This window comes from Lampetra planeri, chromosome 51 (assembly GCF_965212315.1).
Source record: "Lampetra planeri chromosome 51, kcLamPlan1.2.h2, whole genome shotgun sequence".
NCBI classification, from domain to species: domain Eukaryota; kingdom Metazoa; phylum Chordata; class Hyperoartia; order Petromyzontiformes; family Petromyzontidae; genus Lampetra; species Lampetra planeri.
In genome coordinates, this window is record NC_136157.1 from 7,553,613 (window position 1) to 7,575,624 (window position 22,012).

The 22,012-nt window shown below is 49.8% G+C and overlaps 1 protein-coding gene across 3 annotated transcripts in view; it reads right to left on the bottom strand.

Moving 5' to 3' along the window:
• Positions 1–22,012, bottom strand: part of LOC144734415 (LIM and senescent cell antigen-like-containing domain protein 1) — a 50,076-nt gene that overhangs the window by 22,679 nt on the left and 5,385 nt on the right. Inside the window, exon 1 of one of the 3 annotated variants that reach the window (XM_078616594.1) lies at positions 8,264–8,415. The exons of the other annotated variants lie outside the window; for them this stretch is intronic. The gene's annotated coding sequence lies outside the window, so the exon portion shown is untranslated. Of the gene's footprint in view, positions 1–8,263; positions 8,416–22,012 lie in introns of those variants that run through there. 3 annotated transcript variants of the gene reach the window in all.

Consider the following 22,012-nt stretch of genomic DNA (forward strand, 5'->3'; position numbering starts at 1 on the left):
CGATGCGGTGACCATCTTTTTTCGGTGGCCAGCCAAAATCCGCCACTGCGAGGATGTCTCGAGTTCGCGTGGTGATGGTTTATGCTCCCCGACGAGATCAGCGAGGTATCCTGGCAACGAGTGCGACCTTATCATGTACTCGTTCGGCAACCTACGATTAGCATGGTTTGCTACGTACGGTGCGTAAGAAGCTCAACGAACGTACACACACACACGCGCGCGCGCGCCGTTCAACCGCGGTGGGCTCGCCCGGCGGCGGTGGTGGCGGTCGCTGGGGCCCGCCGGCCGCGCGTTTCGCAGCCTCGTCTCAGAGGTTCGCGGTTGGAATCGGGACCCCGGTTGTTACCGCCCCGGTTAATACCGCCGCGGTGTGCGGTCACCACCGAAGACGACCGCGCGCCCGCCCCGTCTGCTGCACAGCGAACGTTAACGGTCCCGTGACGTCGGTCAGAAAGAGTCGGCCCCCCAAATGCCCTCCGACTGGCATGGTTGGCTACGTACGGTGCGAAAAAAGTTCAACGTACGGTACGTAAAAGAAGGCAACGTCTCAGGAAATAAACCTTCACCGTAGCACGTCACCGTGCAGCACAAGGGCCAATTGCATGTCTCTACTAAGAAGATGAAAATATACGTATGCAGACTGGAGGAATCCAGTATAAATACATATTCTGTGAAGCTCCTTTTCACAAGTGTCCCAGTAGGGGCAGGTCAGAACTTTACAACAACAAACAAAACCAAAAACACGATAGGAGTGCAAATTCAAGGCGAGGTCAACTAATCCCTTTCAGAATATATGCAATAAAGCTAAAGATTTTTTGTAATCTTACTAGGTAAGGCCCACTGAGCCATTAACTTCTTTTTCAGCGGCGAGAAACAGACACAGCCCCTACCTATCGCTTGCTACAGTCTTCCCTTTCACGTCCACAGGGTGACGGAACAATGCGCTAATTGTATCAGGTTAACCTTTTTGTCAAGGTTAATCCCCAGTTTCTGCATTCGATTCCTCATTAAGTTCCCTTATTTATTAACTCAGAGCCGACGGAGGGGATTCCGACTGCAAGGTAGACCCCGTTGTAATTTTCTTCCTGCAGTGGCAGGGATTCTCGTGTTTGTTTTTAGTTTGTTGTCTTCCCCCCCCGCCGCACCTCCGATTAGAGTGGGTGGCTACGTACGGGGCCAAGGAAGTCCCACGTATGTGCGCACGTGCGTTTATTAATTTTCTTACGACACCCAGAAAGTCAAAAACCGAAACCAGAGTTTGCGCATTTGCTCGCTTAAACAGTTGCTGCTGACAGACCGAGGCACGTACGATTTATTTATTTGTACGCGGAGATGCAGAACGGGAGCCCTGCTCACACCGTGGTTTCTTAAGTTGGAATGTTCCGAGAGTCAGCAGGGAGGGCGACGGTGAAGCGACAGCGCCGTGGAGTGGTGGGGCGCGAGCTCTCCACCCTCCACGCGTCTCTCTCCCTGGGCTCAGCAGCAACACGCTTTGGTCACATGACAGAGGAGGCGGAGACGTAGCGAGCTTACAGTCGAGACACTGGCAATTACACAGAGATGTAGCGATACGACTCAAGAGATATGACAATGGATAGAGATGTAGAGATCAGTCTAACACGTCGTGGGGCTTTCGCGATCAATATTATCCATAAGAGGTTTTTTGTGTTAGATCGCGTAAACATAAATGTGTCGTTAAACACCGGTGTGCTGAACCAGTAACCAATTGTCACGTTTTGTTTATGTAATATTGTAAATTACGGCGGGAGACCACTTGACGGGTAGCACACTTTATTAACACTTGTCTTTGCCACAATAACACGTGTGGTCACTACAGCTCACGCTACACGTTCCACCCGGCTACACACACACGGGCATTCCAGCCCCGTAGCATCCAGGGGAACCTACAGACCCACCCCAGCTTGGGTATGGGTCACGACCACTGGGTCCCGCGGCCCGGCCCTCACACGGACGTCCGGCCCCGGGTCCCAAGGTCCCGCCTCTGAGCCACACAGGGCCCCGGTCCTTACAAGGACAGCGGGACTAGGTGTCTCAGGGCCCTATCTCTTCCTCCTCCGTCTTCCGTCTTCACTGGTCACCAACTCCCCGAGCGCCCGCGCGCACCGCCTTTTATAGTCCTCCGCTCCCGAGGAGACTGAGCCTATTCGGACCGCGATGTGAGCACCCACCCTAGTTGACCAATCACCACGCGCTGCCACACGATCCATCACTGTCAGCGCGCGTCACCACTACACAGCCAATCACCACGCGCTGCCTCACGATCCCTACTGCCAGCGCGTATCACCCCTACATTTACGTGACAGACCTTAGTAATTGGCTGTCAGGGGATGCCGGGTTCAACAACACATTTATATTTACGCAATCTAATTTTAAAAAACTCTTAAAGATATAGAGATGAAAAGAGAGACATTGATAAGAGGGAGAGATGTCTGTATCTCCTCTGACAACTCACTACAAGAAGTTGACAAAAGAGACGTTGGCAATAGACTGAGATGTCGCGAGATGACAGACTGGATACAGCCGAGCTGGAAGGCAGCAGCCAGGCGGTGAGGCCGACGCCACCAACAATTGCCCAAGCTCTGCAGTCCTCTACATATGGAAGTAGATTTTTTTCCCCCTTGAGCCAATGAATGAGTGTTTGACATACTGGTAGCGTTTGTTAGCGCACCGCTCGCGAGCAGTGCACCCCCTCGTGTCAAACACGGCCGTCAAGGAGCCTCGCCCGGAGAGAACGAGCCCACAGGAAACGGATCGCCCACCGCCTCCAACCACCCCCCCCCGCTCCCCCCGTTCTGCCCGTGGAGGTACCGACTTCCTGTTTGCTCGGCAAGAGGAGATTTTCCGTGCGCCGTGGGGAGGAAGTGCGTGGAGGTCACCCCCCTGCTTCCGGTCAGCCTCCCCCCGTGGACGTCCCGCACCGATCTCGTCCTCGCGACGTCCACTCTGTACGAGGACTTCACTCGCAGCCACACCTCCCACGTGACACCCTCGTCTACCGAGCACAATGACCAGCCTATATCTCCGTTTCATGTGTCGCGTCACACAATTTGTAATAGTGCTACGATCGGATGTGCGCTACGGGTAATTTATTTTTATCATCGATATTTTCCATTTCTCACGTGACAGTTGATTTTGTTATGGTTTATATTTGCTACTTTGCTGTAATTTATTTTGTTTGTTTTCATCTTGTAATATTGGTGACCAGTTCACGCTTGCAAATGACACGATCTTGGTGCCTCACCTAGCTAAACAAACTCAGCTTGAATTGGAATTCACTCATGCAACTCAATTATTTGACCACTCACCCATCATCTCACTTGCTCATTCAATCACCCACTCGTTCGCTCAATCATTCACCCAGCCACCTCTCACTCATCCACTTCACTCATCTACTCACTCGAGATCTCAATCACCTCACTGGCCCACTCGCTCTTTTGCACATAAGGCCCATCCTGGTCTGGTGAGGTCTCGCCTGGTGACACAGAATCAACGAGACACTCACCATTGACGACGCGGTGAATGTCTCACCGCTCCCTCGCACGCCGCCGCTGTTTAAGCAGCCAACCATGTGGGCAGTGGCGATGTGCACGATGCCCCCACCTCTAGACCGCGAACAATGGCCTTTTTAAAATTAATATTTACCTACCAGAGCAAATACATTGAATGTTTTTCTCTTGCCATATTATTGTCGGGTCCCTATATAAAAGGCTTGGAATTTCAGGATCCCTCCCCATTGGAAAGTTTGTAGATCTGCCTCTGCGTGCGGGACTGAAAGGCACCACGGTGGCAAGGAGATGTTAACTACCTCGCCCGGTAAATGTCCACGTGACAAGCCACTTGGTCGAGCTGTCATTTGTGAGAGCCAGGTCGCTTCTGAAAAAGAGCTCCACAGCTCAGTGGGTCTTACCTGGTAAGAAAAAAAAAGTTTCGATAGTAAAAAAAGTACGTAGTTGTTTAGAATGTTCAAGAAGAAAAGTGTTTTCACCTGTCACGTGACTCGATCCGTTTTGCTTGCCAACATGACGATTCGTATTAGTGTTTTGGGTCAAAGATCACGTACTCTGCAAGCTACTAAAAGCTCTTGTGCGAGTTTAGCTAAACACTAGCCCAAAAATAATTCCTGGTCTTTCTGCAAAAATTAAGGAAACATCCGTAAAGGAAGTGCTCCTGAAAGTTTCCTTTGGCTCCGGTGATCAGTAAAGCAGAGAGCTCGGACAAAATAAACACAGGGTGACGCAAGCACACACACGGACACACACACACGGACACACACACGGACACACGGACACACACGGACACACACGGACACACACACACATGGCCACACACACACGGACACACACACACGGACACACACACACGGACACATACGGGCACGCACTGCATTTCGTTTAATTTCTCTCTGTCACATTGGTGACCCAGTGTCACTCTTGCAAATGAGAATATCACGGCTCTTTTGAGCCGCCACCTGGTTAAACAAAATACACTCAACTAAAACCCCCAGCAGCAGCAACGCGTGTAAACAACGGTCAACTTCACCACCCACCCACCCCTCCCGGGGCTATGAACAACTCCGACCTACATTTAACCCAATGGAAACACATCTGAAAAGCCTTAGGATCAGCGTTTCCCAAACGTGGCGCCACGCTGGCGAGATGTTAACAACCTCGCCTGGTGTGCAGGAGGTCGTGGGTTCGACCCTGACGCCTGCTGCTGCTGCATAATTGGAGTTTACCGCGTCTCTCTCCCCGTGGTCGCGTGGAGTTCTCTCCGGGTTTTCCCCTCCGCATTTAGAATCAACATCACTCCAGCGATACATCTCCACGTGATGAAAGCAACTTCGTTGAGTTATCAATTGTGGCCAGGTTGCTTCTGAAAAATAGAAACATGGCTCAGTGGGCCTCATCTGGTAAAACTAAAAAGTTTAGTTTATTAGCATGGGGTATGGGCCCCCTCCCCCCAGGTTACCGAGGTCAGAAAGCACGGGGAAGTCACGTGGCCACCGCACCTGGAGTCAATGTGCTGTTTGGCAAGGCATTCGTTTCATGTTTGGGGATCAGTGTGTTTTTTACGGATTCGAATTAACGACGTCCATATCGCCTAGGTGACGGCATGAGCCTTGTTCAAGGTGACATGAATCCAGGCAAGAGGTGGACAACCTACAGAAGGTGGCCGTCCATGGACCGTGCAAGTCAACCCACTGTGGTGGCCTGCGCTTCCTTCAACAGAGGAGGGGGAGGAGGAGGAGGAAGAGCAAAACGACGCAAACTCTCTCCGCTGAAGCCCTCTCGTCGGAGCCAGCAGCACCAAACCTCAACACCGCCATGTGGCTTGCGAACATACGGGCTGCTGCCATCGTGCGAAAGAATAAAATAACAATTACCGTTCCAGCTAGGGGCTAAGATATCTCACTTGGGGATATTTCACGCAAACGACCAACGGGACTTCCGCATCTCTCGGGATGATGTGACGGCAAAAACAGCCGCCCATTCCGACGCAAATTCATGCGGCGCAGACCCCGAGCAAAAACAAATCCTAGATTACATCGGAGCTCTTTCCTTCCTTCTATGGTCAGCGGACGAGTCGGCAAGGCCCCGTCGCAGCCGCTGCTGCAGGCGCGCGCTCGCCCACACGGCACCCCATGCCGCTCCATCCCCCCCCCCACGCACCTCCGCCAATGCACAAAGACCCCCCCCCCCACCTCGTGTAGCCGCAACAGACCCGTTGGTGCGAGTTGCTCAAAGTGATTCAGAAGAGGCTTTTTGGGGGGGTTCGATCGCATAAGTATAAATGTGTCGTGAAACCCGCCACCACCCGACACAGCCGATTAGTAAGATTGTGCCAGGTAAACAAAACGTGCCGATGAGTTGCTAGTTGAGCACATCGGCGCGTTGGAGAGTAAAACTCACGACATTTACAATTAGAGCACCGTGACGTTTCGCCGGTAATTACAACCAGCATCATCAGGCGACAAACATAGTTGTGCCGAACTAATAACTAATTGGCATGTTGACCGATTGGCTGTGGCGGGTTATTATTATTAGTATGGATATTGGTCCCAAAAGCCTCCGACTACTACCCAGCGTGACACTGCTCTCGGGGAGCCACCACGGCACAAGCGAGCCTCCTCCTCCTGTCACGCGTCTCTCTGTTCGCACCGATTTTTACTCGCTTCAACCTTTGTACTTGGACATTTACATCACTGCCTTCATCACATCGGTGACCCCGGCCAGTCACTCTTGCAAGCGAGGCTGGTCCCTGGTCTCTGGAGTTCCCGACTCGCTAAACAGATACACGCTTGAGACTTAAAACGAGGGTGTGGGTGGCTTGAACAAAACTCGGCTGCCTTTATCTCCCCGGTAACCGATTTAGTGCCGAGTCAGCCCATGGCTGCTTTCGGATATTTCTCCACCGATGTTGGCTGCGAGCCGAACCCATAGCGGTGCGCCAACCACGATACCGCCGCTCCCCACGCACGAATGCACGTCGCACCAATAACAACAACAATAGCCGCCATTCACTAGTAAGTGGCAGTGACATCACCACAGCGCGTGTGCCAGGCTAGGTACACTCCGAGGTCATGTGAAGCGTGCAAGGCTCGCTGCTGGCAGGGGGTCACAGTCCCAAGTGCGGTGGGTTCACCGACGTGCGACAAACGACAAACACGTCACCTGCGCTCCCCCACCGTGCCAACTCGACGCGTTTTAGTCGCCCGGAGCTCCGCTCGTTGTTGTGGCACGCACACACGCACACACGCGCACACGCGCACACACGCACAGCGATCTGTGTACAAACGGAACGGGCATTATGTTTCGGGCAGGCGTGATGGTCGACACGTAGGGGCGGTTATCGGGCCGCCTACCATCGCGTCTGCTCCACTGCGCCGTCTCACGGACACTGTGCGCGCGTTTCCTTTTATGGACAATTCCACATTTTTTTCCCATTCCACAAATGGCAACACGTGTGCACAAAGACAAAGATCCCCCGTGTAGCCTTAATGGACTGTTGGGGCAAGTGCTGTTAGCGAGTAGCACCTATGAAGACCGGCACGGCACAAGAGGGGGTGGGTGGTCAGCACCACGCCACACACACACACGCACACACGCACACACGCACACGCAAGTCAAAGATCCCATGAGGCCCACATGGGCTGCCAGGGGACGTGCTTTTAGCGAGCACATATTAAGGCTGAGATAGCGCACGAGTTGATTGGTGTGGCCGGCACCAAGCCGGGCCGCCTTTGTCTCCCCTGTGCGATCTCACACAAAAAACATCATCATGGAGATACATTCACTTATCCACTGCTGCACAATAAGCGCAGACAGAGTTTCTGTAAGGCGACAAGATGAGTATCGGTTGAGCTACTTGGACTGTTATGGCCACGTCCTGTAAGCGAGCCCCTATTACGGCTAACGCTCACGGAGGAAGAGTTGTGGCCAGCACCACACCTCGCCACTTTGGTCTCCCCAGTTAGACGGTGCACACTTAATGCCGAGCGGACCTAGAGGAGTCCCAGAACAAAGTCTGCCATGAATTGGCAATGTTGCGCCAGGCCAGGAAGTGAGCCTGCTTTTTCTGCGATTGTAAATTAAACTATTTTTTATTTTACCAGGTAAGGCCCACTTCGCTATATAAGCTTTTTCAGAAGCGAACTGGCCATCACAAATAATAGCTCAACGAAGTGGCTTATCACGTGGAAATTGAAATTAGCAGCTGAATACTTTAAACGCACTATGATTCTAAAATGTGGAGGGAAAAACTGGAGGACCCAGAGTAAATTCCACACGATCACGGGGGGATAGAGAGACACGTAAGCTTCACATGTACAGCAGCAGGCGTCAGCGTCAGGATTAAACCCACAACCTCCTGAATACCAGGCGAGGTATTTAACATCTCACCACTGTGGCGCCACTTCATAAACACATTGCACTCTATCCACTAATACCCCTTTTCCACTGGAACATCCGAGCCGAGCCAGCATGGGGCACTCATGGTTGTGGGTTTTCCACTGCCGTACAGAGCCGGAACCAAACCGTGCTACGCTGGCCTCACGAGACATCTCAAATCTCGCTCGGGACCAAGCAGGGCCAGGGGGCAAGGCTCAAATGGCATAGCAGCAGCAGCAGCAGCATGAGCATCGCCAGACAATTTCAATTTACATAAATAATTGACCCACGAAAATATTGATAATATTCGAATCGCCGCGCATCCAACCCACCGCACACAAGGCCGCTCAACTCACAAGGGCGTGTCAGGGCCACACCACCAGCCCGCAGCAGCAGCAACCGCAGATACGTTGCCCAAGGCCCCTCGCTTCCTTGCAACGGTCCCAAGCTCACGAGCCAAGCCACAAGCTGCCTTGTGAGGAAGGCCAAATTGAGTAAAGTGTACTTAAGCCACCGAATAAATTAATAAAACACACCAACGCACACACGCACGCACCGCTCGTGCAGAGACACACCCTCCCCAACGCTATCTAATTATTGCACGTGTTAACGCACACGTACACGCAAAGATCCCCGTACAGCCTTAGCAGACTGTAGGGGCAAGTGCTGTTAGCGCGCACACACGAAGGCCGGCACGGCACACGAGGGGGCGAGTGGTTAATACCACGCCTGGCCGCCACAGTACTGATGTTAACACACCACACCAGGTACTCATTTTAGGCTGAGTCGACCTAGGGAAAGTCCAGAATCAGTTCGAATATTCGGCAATTATTGGTCGTGGCGGAAAATCGAACGCGGGCCGCCGGGTTTGTAGCGCAGTGCGCTAACCACCGTGCCACCACTCCCCACGCACAAACGCATAGACACAAAGACAAAGATCCCCCTGTAGCCTTAACAGACTTTTGGGGAAACTACTGTTAGACGAGGACATAGACACACAGACACACCGCACCATTGGCACAAAGCCTCAAACTCACACCATCTTCCAGCAACGACGTCTGGAAATTACTCATCAAGCTTTGTTTTTCTGGGACCCGTTTCATGACCAAGCCCTCTCACATCCCACAGCAGAAACGTGGAAACACGTTTACATAATTCACATTCCGCAGCCATATAATGTTTTATAATATACACATGTTTATGTGCAGATATTTTGAAATGTACTGCATATGACTTGCACAACCCTCTGAACCCGGCGACCGGAGTTTGATTTTGTGCCACGGCTAACATCAGTGGCGAGTGATATCTGCACTGGTCTAGAGTTCTAATTTCCCCCCTCCCCCCCAACTCGCAATGACCAGCCTGGTGAAGTATGCTCGAAATACCTCTACTGACCAGACATGGAGTGATAGGCGTACACCCATCAGTGGACTGCCAAAGTATTATTATTCCTCTTTCTTACCACAGGTGGTGTAATGGTGAGCATGCCACTGGACATGACATCTAGGAGGTCGCTGGTTCAATTCCTGGCGCTGCAGTTGTATGTATGTTGAACTTCTGTCGCACCGTACATAGCCAACCGTGCTAACTGTACGTGCGGGGGAAGGACAACAAACCAAACACAGAAAGCGGTTCTAAAGAAATACGTTTTCTATCTCGATTTAAAAGTGCATAACTCCATTGACTTCCTAAATGACCCAATGGGTGCGAGTTTCTCGGATCCCCCATGCCCCACCTCTGCTGTCCAACCAGCGCTGTCAGTGACTGCACCGCAGTTGGTCGATCGGTGGGGTAAAGCATGGAACACATCCACTTCTTGCAACACGTCCACCTCTTGCAACACGTTTGCTCAACGTGAACGAGTAGACCAAATACCCTGCAGGGCAGGGGTCTGCAAACCTGCGTCTCCAGAGCCGCGTGCGGCACTTTAAAGGGCCGCTTCGTGTAGTTATTTATTAAGGAACCCACCGCCTCGTATTCGCGTGTGTTGTGGCTCTTGGAAATGTTTTATGTACGTACGGTTGAACTTCTTTCGCACCGTACGTAGGCGACCGTGCGTAGGCGACCGTGCTAATCGGAGGTCGCGAATTCGCGAAAGAAATTGTCTCTTCTTGTTATTTTGGCCGCCGACTGCCTGTTCTCGGGGTTCGCTGGGAGCGGGGGTCAGTCCGCCCAGCGGCGGTCCGTCTGGCCAGCGGCGATGATGCGGGCAAACAAAAGAGCAGGGGCTGCGCCTTTGCTCGTTTTGTGGGTCGACAAAGTTCTTAGGTCCCCCGGTTTTAGGCCGCGTGTGAGAAATACATTTCAGCACAATTTGCCCATCGCTTGAACCGGGGAGGGGGAGGCATGGGGGGGATCTACATGAAAGAATTCCAGGAATGTCCGACAGGAATCTTGCATTCCAACGGCTAGGAGGTCCAGCGAAGGCCGTTTCGGCTTCCTTAAGATTCGCTCCAGATTTTTATAGAACCCTGTGGGATACATTTTCTGAAATCAAAGAATGCCAAATCCAGGGCTTTTCTGAAGCATATCATCGTAATGTGTTATAAATAAAAAATAAAAGTAATAAACAATCCTTTCTCAGTCCACTGCCAGAATGAGGCTTCCCCTACACCGTGTCTTCATGGAGCAGATTTGACCATACTTCGCTACTCTGGTTCACGTGGTTGGGTTGTTGTTTTTGTATTAAGGGGGCAGCGATGCCAGGAGCGCTTCAGATATCACTTGAAAACACTGTTCATTGGTGGCCACGAATCTAACTTCGATTGCCAGGTTCGGAGAAAAGTGTCCGCAGACAGACACAATGGGCAGTTCAGAGCAGAGGATGAGGCCTAATAGCTATGGCCGTGGGGTACGGGCCAAGCTACACAAAACGATACCATATCCAGAATCAGAATCTGTATTCATACCGGAGGAATCTGATGAACAATGAAGCTCTTTTTCACAGATGTCCGGTATGGATGTTGAAAGGGAGAGGGTTGGGGAAACGCAGGGCCCAGGAAGGTTTTTGATGTTAAAAATCGCCACCGATGTCACCGGCTAACCACTTTCACCGTCGCCGCTTCACGGCGCAGCGGTGTTTATCCACGGCTCCTTGGGAGAGGTCCACCACCGCCTCGTCATCCTCGCTGTGCTCGATGCATCAACAACGGTCCACAGCCATTCTGTTCAATGCTGGACGAGGCCCTCGCTGCACGGTGGTCGTTGCTTGGCGTGGCCATACTTCACCACGCCGGTCAGTGCGGGTTTGTGGAAAAGGGCTGCACCCAGGATCGGTCGGGAACATCACCCCCCACTCGAACTCAGGTCGCCGGGTTTGGAGCGCGGTGTGCGCGAACCACTCCGCCACGAGCGTGATGGAAGTGCCATGAAACAATTCTTGTACACGCCAAGGCGTGGGAGAGGCCATCAACCGGCAGGGGTCTGTAAATAGGTTAATGGAAGGCCTAGTGACAGTAAGCCTTTAAACACAGTGGTTGTGAGATGTGCTGGACGTGTCTCTGCCTGTGATGAAGCTTCCTGGAGTGGTCAGACCGGGATTGTAACCGGTCGGCTTCTCAATGTTGTCGTAAATGTTTGCATCGATTACGATTGATGATCCCAATTGGCGATTCTCAGGTCACTTTTTCAGAATTTGTGATGTTTTTGGCCAATACCAGTTTACTAGGTGTGGTTTGTTTCAGCTATGGGAGAAAAATCCAGATAACCCCGGAGGAAACGCATGCAACAGAACAAGAGGGGAGATCGTACAACTCCACAAATCAATGACCTTGTTGAATAAGTACATAATCACAGAGTATCCATACACAGAAACTGGCATCGCTAAATATGATCACCGCTCTTTGTGCCGAATTCTGATCTGGCCCAAGGACTAAGACATTTTTGAGCCGAGGAATGATCGGCCAAGATATCGGGGATGAGAGGGGGATGAGGAGCGGGAAGGGAAGACAGGGAAAGAGAAGGAACAAGCAGGAAGAGCAACGTCTGTTTTCAGGGGGGGCGGTCGTGGGGAGAGAGAGGAGAGATTCAGAGTGGGCGTGACCTCACAGAAGTCACGTGATGTATGGAAATCTTGGGCTGGCTTACAGATAGAGATGAGAGGGGAGTGACTGATGCAAACCCTAAACATGTTCACGAAGGGCTTGGAACGTGAAATCTGACTCAAATAAAACTATTAAAATCAACTGAACTATTTTTATTTCCAGGTGAGGCCCACTGGAGCTACGTGGCTCTTTTTCAGAAGCGACCTGGCCATCACGTGGACATTTATAGCAGCCAAATACTCTAAACGCACGTTGGTTTTATCCCTCCACATTTAAAATCAGAGGACCCGAAGAAAAATTCACGCAACCACGGGGAGAGAGAGAGATAGACGCAAACTTCATGTATTTCAGGCGTCAGGGTTGTTCAGATAATCGTCACTGGTGTTGGCCCCGAGCGGGGATTAAACTCAGGTCGCTGCGTTGATAGCACAGAGCACTAACTGCTACGCTACCGGTCTCCACCACACAGCGAATTACACACACACACAGCGGCTTACTCACACACACAGACACACTACGGTTCATCATCTGTGGCCGGACCACACCCAGGAAGGACAGCGGCAACCCTGCTCCTGGGCTCGGGTGGGTTCAGGCAAAACTCGGCCTCCCCCCGCCCTCCTCGCCACGGAGGACAACGGGCGACACTGCGCCCGCTCTTACAGTGCTCGCTCAGTGTGCAGGAATTCCATAATTACTGCACCAGAGATCGCCCGCCCACCCAGGCACCCACGCTCTCCTCCTCTCCTCCAGCGAGCCCTCCGTCGGCGGCGCACGGATGCCCGGTTTTCACGATCGATGCGAGCCGAGGTCCGCTTTGCCCAGGGGCGACCCATTGACAGCACCGGTGTGTACGGGGGGTCTGCTGAATCCCCATGCTTCTGGAAAAGCCCATGGGTCAAAAACTTTGGGTCGGTAACCGGGGTTGTTCCAACCGTTCTTATTTTACATTTCAGAATCGGGAGCCATGTTATTATGACACCCGGCAAAAAAATGAAGTTGCCAGTTTTGCAACGTACAACAATCACCATCCACGTGCGCACAGCCCTGCGTGTGCGTCGTCCCGTACGTGAGCGCGACGATTGTACTGGCGGCATCGCGGCCTGCGACTTACGCGCAAGTCTTTTTTAGAGCAGCGTCCCGACTCGTAACCGTCTGGGGTTGCATGGAATGCATTTACGTGCAGCTTATTTTGACTCAAAAAACGCATTCACCGCGACCCCAAGGAGCATTCAGTCATTTATTTGACAAAACGACGTGGGTCGGTGACAACGCGTTTTGCCGCTGGTCGCGCAGAACCATGCGGTTCGGATTAAGCGGCCGCCCTGGTTATCACTACGAGTGTATCGATCTTCATCACGCCTAGGGGCGTCTGCTTCAACAATGGACGTCAGAAGATCCCGCGCAATGTAAATTGGCGAGAGTAGGCCCTTGTGTGCCGGCGTGATCGTCCTCATTTTTTTTTACAATTGTGAAAAATTACCTCTGCATAATTACCCAATCGGAATAGACACATCAGTTAGTGGCCCCTGCCGTGAAAACTTGGCAGGACCCTCTTAAAAGAGTCTCATTGATTCTGAGGCTTTCCTTTGTAAACAAGAATAACAATAATAAAAATAACATATAGAAAACATGGTTTTTTATCCTGTTAAAACAGAAAACACTTTTTTGAAGGACCTCTACATTAATATTTGGACTCATCGATTTCGTAAACAAATTTTATTTGACTAAATGGCACTCATGTTAATAAACAAGTCAACTGGTAAGAAGAGTCAGGGAGTGATCTGAAAAACTAAAAACTACTTTTTAAACAAAGCTGAACGTAGCCATGGGCTCGAGTTGAGTAGTTTTCCGAAACTTTTGTATTTTTTTACGCAATTGTAGATTTTTTTACATCACCACGGCGAGGAATTTGAGCACAAGCATCTCACTTCCTCGGTGACCCAATGCCACCGCAACCACTTCTGGGGTCAGTCGGGCTCCAAGTGAGCCGAGCTGTCAAGAAGAGAATGGGTGAAGCAGCAGCAGCGGACACCGGGGTCAAGGTCACGAGATTGGTTTTGGCCAGGGGGGTGGGGGGGGTGGGGATCACCGAACCGGCCACCCGGGCCACCGTTCCAGCACACTTCCCACTGGCCGTGGGAACGACGCTGCCAAACGCCCCAGGCCACGTGTACAGCTACGGGGGTGGGGGGGGCTGCTCCCCCCTCCCTTGCGGCTCCTTCAGCTTCCGGTGTCATTCCACGGACCGCTCACACAGGAAGGCGTCGGATGCTTTTTCACAAAGAGGCATCCCATTTCACAGCCACCACTATTGCCACCACCACCACTATCGCCACCACCGCCACCGCCGCCATGATGAAACGAAGCGGGTGGTGCTTGTGGAGCGGCGGCTGCTAAGCGCGACGCGAGATCCTTAACGGGGATTACAGATGACAAGAGGGCTGGAGCCTATTCCTTATAAGAAGAAACTGGCATTCTCTGGCCCGTCACGCTTGGACATTCCATTGCCCCTTTTTTCTGCTTTAAAAGGGCCCCACGCGGAACCGGGCAGACCTGGAGATAAATATTTAAAAATGTTGCTCGTGATCCCGGCTGGAAGGCAACCCATGTGTGCTGTCGTGTATAGAGTAGAAGGTAGGGGCGCAGCCGTGCAATCGATAGCTCACGCCACCGCTGGCAGAAAGGGGCCTCCACTAAAGCGTGTCTCTTAAGAGAAAACGCGTCTAGGTTAGATTTCTTTGGCCTACTTTTCCACAGACCGGACGTCCTGGAAGAAGTGGAAGTACCCACACTTTACCCCGCCACCACCACACGTGAGCTACCGATTGACCGACTGTGGAGCACTCATACGCACCGCTGGGTGGACACGGGCGGGGGAGGGAGATGGGATTTCGGGGAAAAACCTGCACCCTTGTTTCACCTGCAGTGCAGATAGAATTTGACCGGCGACCTCTGGATTCCAAGTCCAGTGTGCAAACCATTACACCTTGGCAGCATCCGAAGTTATATATAGTCACGTGTGTGTGGTGTGCATAGATATAGTTTCCAACACCAGGAACAATTATCTGAACCGGTCCAGGGCTTTCCCTAGGTCGACTCAACCTCAAATGAGTAAAACTATGAAACTAAATAATTTTTTATTTTACCAGGTAAGGCCCACTGAGCTGTAAAGTCTTTTTTTCAGAAGTGACCTGGCCACAAATGATAGCTCAACGAAGCGACTTATCACGTGGTAATGTATAGCAGTCAAACACTCTAAACGCATTATTCTAAATGTGGAGGTAAAAACAGGAGGGAAAATCCACTCGACCACGGGGGAGAGAGACACGCAAACTCCAAATAGACAGCAGCAGGCGTCAGCATGGATGGAACCCATGACCTCCTGCATACCAGGCGAGGTAGTCAACATCTCGCCTCGGCCCTGGAGCGGTGTGTCAACATCGCCACTGGGGAGACGATGGTGCCCGGGTGTCGTGCTGTCCAGTCATCCCCTCCTGTGACATGCCGGCCTTCACGGTGCTACTCGCTAACAGCACTTGGCTCCTACAATCTGTTAAGGCTACACGGGTGATCTTTGTCTCTTGATAAAAAGTTGGGTATATATAGTTTATATATAGCTGTGTGTGTATATATAGTTGTGTGTGTGTGTATAAAGTGTCTTGGAACCAGACGTGGGCGTCAACCGGTTTCATTTGGCTTTAGTGTCACGCTTTTTAGAGTAGCCAAAGATTGAGGTTAAAAAAAAACGACACCACATTTAGATTGAATCCTTCAAAAGCTGCAGACACAAATGTGTCTGGGCCTAGGTTCAACCGTTGCAAAGCTACAACAACAAAACTATGACACAGATTTTTATTGGGCAAATATTTTCGCCGTCACATTTCCTCCAGATGCAAACTTTCAAACCTCCTCTCCGCCACTGGAGGGGAGCCAAAGAAATCAACAATTTGGGTTTTTCAAAATGTTCTACGTACAATATAATCGTGGACTCAACTATGTACCGAAACATCATTAGAAATTGACACCCGTCAATTCCTCAAGACCAACCTGAATATACCGAATTATTTTGATTATAGGACACTCCCCCCCCTTCCCCCCTCTCTGTATTTAAAAGCAAAAGTTTGGGGTTCGTCTAATAATCTGGTAACTGCATAACTGTATTGACACCGGTCCACCGGGGTGTCTCTCTTAGTTTCCGGATCGTCTTATAATCCGGAGAAGGCTGCAGACGATATCAGAAGTTTGTACCTGTGGCACACCCCGGAAAGGGCAGTCGAGGCCATTGCCTAAAGAAGGGGCAGCAGACGGGGCAAGACCAGTGGGGCAGCGAAGGGATGGAAGTCCCCAAAAACAGGCACCTGGGGAACGGCTTGAGATGAGCAGCAGGAACAAAGAGCACTGGGCAGGAGGGGTCAAGGTGACGATGATGAGAGGGTTGATGACGATGATGAGAGGGTTGGTGATGATGATGAGAGGGTTGATGATGATGATGATGAGAGGGCTGATGACGATGAGAGGGTTGATGACGATGATGATGAGAGGGTTGATGATGATGATGATGAGAGGGTTGATGACGATGATGAGAGGGTTGGTGATGATGATGATGAGAGGGTTGATTATGATGATGATGAGAGGGTTGATGATGATGATGAGAGGGTTGATGATGATGATGAGAGGGTTGATGATGATGATGATGATGAGAGGGTTGATGACGATGATGAGAGGGTTGGTGATGATGATGATGAGAGGGTTGATCATGATGATGATGAGAGGGTTGATGATGATGATGATGAGAGGGTTGATGATGATGATGATGAGAGGGTTGATGATGATGAGAGGGTTGATGATGATGATGATGAGAGGGTTGATGATGATGATGAGAGAGGAGGGAAGAGAGAGAAGGAGCGAGCACAAGTGAGCTGCACGGAGCGGAGTCTGTTTCCACAGGGGGTGGGGATAGTGAAGGCGGATTCAGCGTGGGGGTGGCGACACGGAAGCCACGTGATTGACAGGAGGCTTGAGCTGATTGACACGTGGAGATTGGTTCCCAACCATATTGGACCCGCTGACGACTGTCAAACCATTCACATTTTCTCACCAATCACCATGAACCAAAAAGTATTTTCCTAAATTAAAACAACTCTAAATTGGAGTGCTCACTCCGCAGACAATTTCACATGGCCTTGTAAAACCACCAGCAGCCCATACACCACGGGATGGGAATCACTGCTGGAACATCGCTGAGGCTACGGGCCTCTTACCCAGGGTTGCCTTTCTCTAGAGATCAATTCGTTTTTAGTTTTCGGAGCAGCGTCTTATGGTTCTGGAGAACATCCAAATCCTCTTACATGCATTAACAAGGCCTACAGAGCTCGTCACACACACACCACGCATAAAACGACACACACACACAAAACCGCACACAAAACCGCACACACACCACAACAGTGGGCCATTGAGTGCCGCTGTAGTGGCCACGTCCACGGTTTGCGCTCCGCCCTGCCGGGCGGCTCAACAGGCCGCCCGTTCATCTGCAGCTGCAATTAGTGGGCGGTCGCATTCCCCCTGGCGGGGCGGCACGCGGTCCCCGCTCAAACACCACCGGCTTTGGGGATCCGTTTAGGATTAAAACTAATTTTAATGCGGATACGTTTGGATTTTTTATGACAATTTAAGGTGGGGTTTTTGTTATTGTTGGATAATTAACGTCGCTTTTTGTGTGTCAGTTTGTTGTACTTCACCCCCCCCGCACCTCCGATTAGCACGGTTGGCTACGTACGGTGTGAAAGAAGTTCAACACACATAGCACGTGAAGTGACACGAACGTCGTGCTAACAATAGTGACGTCACCCGGTGGTCACGTGACACCGCTTTTGGCGGGAAAAACACGGATTCCATAGAAGCGATGTCACGATAGTAGAAATTATACATAAACACTGGATTCTAAATAACTGTGCCACAATATAATGTTTTTACGATATGATAATTACAAGATAAAAATATGAAGATTATCACGATATCAGTTCCCTTCAACCTTGCAAATGTATTCAGCATTTTAATCTTCTGGTTGTTGTGCCTTGCTGTACTTCAAGTAAGAATAAAATATTTATTTAATTCTCCAAACGCTGTTCACTCAACATAAGCCTGTTTAGGGGTATTTTCTATTGCAGCACAACAAATTATAATGCTTATAAACGCACACACCGTCAGAAAATTACGTCATACAACCGGCATACTGTCAATTTATCCAAAAAACACTAAACAAAGAGCTAACGTAATGAATATTAGCATTTATTTAACTTTAACGGTATTTTTTTTTTGGTTTTTTGTTATTTCACTCTCCTTAATGAGACAGCATCACGTGCCTAAAAGGGATGTAACTGCAGGCTTAACCTGGACACGCCACGGTGGCTAGGAGATGTTAACTCCCTCGCCTGGTATACAGGAGGTCGTGGGTTCGATGCCGACCCTGACGCCTGCTGCTGTGTATTTGGAGTCTGTGTCTCTCTCTCTGTGGTTGTGTGGATTTTTCTCGGGGTCCTCCGGTTTTCCCCCTCCACATTTAGAAACGTGCGTTAAACAGTATTTGGCTGCTATACATTTCCACGTGCTAAGCCGCCACTTCGTTGAGCTTTCATTTGTGACAGCCAGGTGGCTTCTGAAAAAGAACTATACAGCTCAGTGGGCCTTACCTGGTAAAATAAAAAATAGTTTAGTAGTTTACATGGTGAGCTGATAGCTCCACGCACTGATCAGGACCCACGCCTACTGATCAGATACCCATGCCCACAAGTTTTGAGCACGAGGCAAGGAAGTTTATAACCGGCACGGAATCCACATTTTTGCCAATTCAAAATCACGACATTCCTCGCCAAGAGGTGACGTCTGGTAGCTTTTGACTCCAGGAGACGTTCACTGTGGCAGGTGCCACGAGCCGACCGAGAGGCAAGCACAGCGCTGTTGTGAAACGCATAGAGCCACGTTGATGGCATGGGAAGGCAGCCACGGGGCAGCGTTGTAAAACACAGACGCGATGTGCACGCTGCCGCCGATAACAGCTCGAGTCTCCCATTGTGATCAGCGGGTGCGTAACAAAAGCATCAATACGTCGATTCTTAGACTCGCGATGAGTCACATTCACGAAACGTGTCGTAACCCTCCACCACCCGACACGGCCAATCAGTAAAAAAAAAGTGTCACGTTGACAAAAGACAAATAGTTCACTGCTTTAGCCCACCGGTGTGTTGAAGCGTGAAACCACAACATTTACAATTTGAGTACGACGTTTCGCTGGTAATTGCATCCAGCATCATCGGGCAATTCGCCAGAATGGTGAGGCTCTGCTGTGTCTCCCGTTCTTATATAGAGCAGCAGCAGGGTGACGTCATCATTAACTCATTAACTCATCAGGTGCAAAGATTTGAGGGGGGGGGGTTATTGTAATTATATACTTGATTAGTAATAAGGCTATTGTTACGATGCGAGTTGTAGATTAGTAATCATTTGGAATGTGTTCTATTGTGATTATGCTACATTAATAATCAGTTAGTGCTTGTTTCCCTTATAAGGAATTGTAATGCATCTTATTTAATAATACGCTTCCAGGCCGCACTAAGCCTGTAGCTGTCTGAGCGATTAAAGTTATTTCTGTTTCTCTCAATCTCAATGGATTCTATAATTAGTCTTTGCCAGTAGTAACTAGTTTTACACAACACTTCAACGTTGTCAAAATCAATTGAGTGTCCCTGTTGACAAGCATGTTCTGCCACTGCCGACAGTTGTGTTTGCGATAGTTTAATATTTCTCTGGTGTTCTTTTAGTCTTACACTAACGTTACGCCCTGTCTGTCCAATATAGCATCTGCCACATACACAATTAATCCGATATACACCTTCTGTTGATAATTTAGGTAATTCGTCTTTAGTGCACGTTACTAATTGTTGAATTTTGTGTACTGTACCAAATCTTACTGTAATGTTTTGCTTTTGCAAAACACGGGCTAATTTGTCAGTTACTCCTGAGATAAATGGTATTTTTATTGTTTTAATAATCTGATCGCTTTCAGCAGTGTTGCTTTGCGATCGTGATTTGGCATTTAGTGCTCTGTTAATTTGAGCATTATTGTAGCCATTCTGTCTTAGTGCTTCTTTAACATGTTTAATCTCTCTCACTAGACTTTCATCATCTGACACTGTTTTATCCCGTGTCAGATGATGAAAGTCTAGTGAGAGAGATTAAACATGTTAAAGAAGCACTAAGACAGAATGGCTACAATAATGCTCAAATTAACAGAGCACTAAATGCCAAATCACGATCGCAAAGCAACACTGCTGAAAGCGATCAGATTATTAAAACAATAAAAATACCATTTATCTCAGGAGTAACTGACAAATTAGCCCGTGTTTTGCAAAAGCAAAACATTACAGTAAGATTTGGTACAGTACACAAAATTCAACAATTAGTAACGTGCACTAAAGACGAATTACCTAAATTATCAACAGAAGGTGTATATCGGATTAATTGTGTATGTGACAGATGCTATATTGGACAGACAGGGCGTAACGTTAGTGTAAGACTAAAAGAACACCAGAGAAATATTAAACTATCGCAAACACAACTGTCGGCAGTGGCAGAACATGCTTGTCAACAGGGACACTCAATTGATTTTGACAACGTTGAAGTGTTGTGTAAAACTAGTTACTACTGGCAAAGACTAATTATAGAATCCATTGAGATTGAGAGAAACAGAAATAACTTTAATCGCTCAGACAGCTACAGGCTTAGTGCGGCCTGGAAGCGTATTATTAAATAAGATGCATTACAATTCCTTATAAGGGAAACAAGCACTAACTGATTATTAATGTAGCATAATCACAATAGAACACATTCCAAATGATTACTAATCTACAACTCGCATCGTAACAATAGCCTTATTACTAATCAAGTATATAATTACAATAACCCCCCCCTCAAATCTTTGCACCTGATGAGTTAATGAGTTAATGATGACGTCACCCTGCTGCTGCTCTATATAAGAACGGGAGACACAGCAGAGCCTCACCATTCTGGCGAATTGCCCGATGATGCTGGATGCAATTACCAGCGAAACGTCGTACTCAAATTGTAAATGTTGTGGTTTCACGCTTCAACACACCGGTGGGCTAAAGCAGTGAACTATTTGTCTTTTGTCAACGTGACACTTTTTTTTTACTGATTGGCCGTGTCGGGTGGTGGAGGGTTACGACACATTTATAAATAACGCGATCTAAACCCAAAAATCGTTGATTATGAACAATATTGGTCGCGAAAGCCTACGTGTTAAACTCACGAAACGTCACCTGCAATCACCGACGTCGTTAATATTTGTATGCAGGGCTGGTCGTGCGAACAGCGGGGAGATTCAGCACGGCGGAATGTTACCGCTTTTAGTGGCCTATCTGTCTCTCACCCAGCTGTTCTCTATCCACGGGGCTGCACCTCCCACACGAATGTCAGGGCTGCGGGAGCGCAGTCTGCGGCACGGAGACCGTGCAGGAGAAATGTAGCGTGTGCGCAAGGAAAGGCGACAAAATACACCCTCGCACAACGCGAGACAAATGCCTTACTAGCACCGCACGGACTAGAAGCGTGGGCCTAACATCTGTGTGTGCAGTATTCCGGGGGGACTTTGTGAATGGCTTTGGGGGGGCAGGAGGGAGCGGCCACCCCATAGCACAAGGGTTGAGAAGAATCGCCGTTGTGATCGCCTTATCGTGCCGTGACCATGCAGGGCACGACGGAGTGCGTGCGGTGGGGCCGAGCCGCTGCCCGATGTGCCGAGAGTGCCGGGGTTGATTTATTAACGAGGGGGGCGGCTGCTGCGTGTCGCAGCGTTCCGCCCGCACCTAACCTAATTTAGCACTGCCCGCGGTTATTTCGGCAACAACATTTCCACGCATGAAGAAAAAAAAACGGCCCAGCGGACACACGACCTGAACGGCATCCGCAGCCCACGGGTGCTTGAATAAAAAAAAGTTGGTGATTATAAACATTCTTTAGATGTAAACGTGCAACGTTGGTTCA